We start from the raw sequence: 1,542 nt of genomic DNA on the forward strand, positions 1-1,542 counted from the left end.
CCAGGAATGCCTGGCCACAAGGTGTCTCATTACAGGTGTAGTCCCCATGTAGATGTCACCTGGGTGTGGGCACCCGAAGTTCACAGCTTTCTAGAGCTGGCAAGGACTTGGGCAACAGCCAGCACCATCCTCTCCCTTTACAGAAACTGAGGCCTCGAGAAGGGAAGTGACTTGCTCAAAGTCACACAGCTCCTGTGGGCTCCAGGAGAATCTAGAGATGTTTGGAGGGGCAGGAAATTTTAAAATGTGAAATAACAAAGGTGAAGGAGAGAGTCAAACTCATTAGGTTGTAGGAAAACATTTTAGAAATGAGAGGGATTTTAGGAGTAGATAGGGTAGAGATGTGGGAAATTGACACTATTTTTCTTTGCTGATCCAGATCGCTCGCCCCAACCTCCCCTCTGCTCCACCATGTTATAGTTTCTCCTTCTCTTCATCAGAGAAAATGCACAAGCCAGGTCTTCAACACCACTCTGTTACTTAACATAATAAAATACACTTATTGAGTGCTGCCTGTGTGCTGAGTACTTGTCAAGGTACAGGTAACAGCAAAGCCAGAGACCAGACACAGACAGCCCTGCTCTCCTGGCTACGTGCTCCCAGGAGCAGAGATCACCAGTCAGTGCTCAAGGAAGTACCAGGCTGAGGAACTGCCGGGATGGATGGGATGATGCACCAGCCACTCTTTCCTGGGCAGTCAGGGAAGGCACCCTTGGAGAGGTGACCTCTAAAGCTGCAATCTGAAAGACAGGAAGGAGATGGCCAAGTGGAAATCTGAGGAAGGACCATTCCAGGCAGACACAGCAGCTAGTGCCAGTGCCTCCCTAAGCAAACCCAGGAGGGGAAGCGAGCATTGCCTGACCTGCTGCCTCTAACACATAGCAGGTTTCGCTCTCTCAACAAAGAGTTGTTCAAAAACACTTTTCCCAACTGAGGACAAACTCCATTAGAGTTGGCTCAGAAACCGTTTGCTCGGCTGACAGCCGATGGGGGAATAAACCCGCAGCCCCCTGTGTCTCGATCGCCTGTAGTGGAGCCAGCACCCTGGTGTGTGGGGCAGGAAAGATTTGAACCCTGGAACCGCATCCAATTTCCCTCAAACCCCAGTAACAAGATCTCATGTTCTTGACAAGCGGGCCCTCTCCCCACTTCCCCTGGCTTCCACCCACCCCTCGCCTGCACCGTCCCTACCCCCTGGAATTCAGGGCAGAACAGCTGCACTGGGGGCTCAGTTTTCAATGAAATAATAAAATACTCCTGCGTGTCCCTAAGAGTATGGCATTTATGACTGAGGTGGGCCGGCTTCCCTGCACAGACGCCCCCACCCCAATTCCCAGGCTCACCAGAGCCCAGACGCCCACATGTCCCACAGCCTGTCTTTAAGCCTCTGGGAACTGCAGCACGGGTGCTTCAGAAGGCGTGGCGTGCAGGCCTGGAGGAAGAAAGACATGCACGGCTGGCCTCCTTTCCACAGGAGGAGCCTGCCCTGGAAGTGCACGTGCACCCTAGTGTCGCAGGCCATCCAGCAGGGTGTCCCCCCCC

This window comes from Galeopterus variegatus, unplaced genomic scaffold, assembly GCF_000696425.1.
Source record: "Galeopterus variegatus unplaced genomic scaffold, G_variegatus-3.0.2 Scaffold1351, whole genome shotgun sequence".
Taxonomy (NCBI): domain Eukaryota; kingdom Metazoa; phylum Chordata; class Mammalia; order Dermoptera; family Cynocephalidae; genus Galeopterus; species Galeopterus variegatus.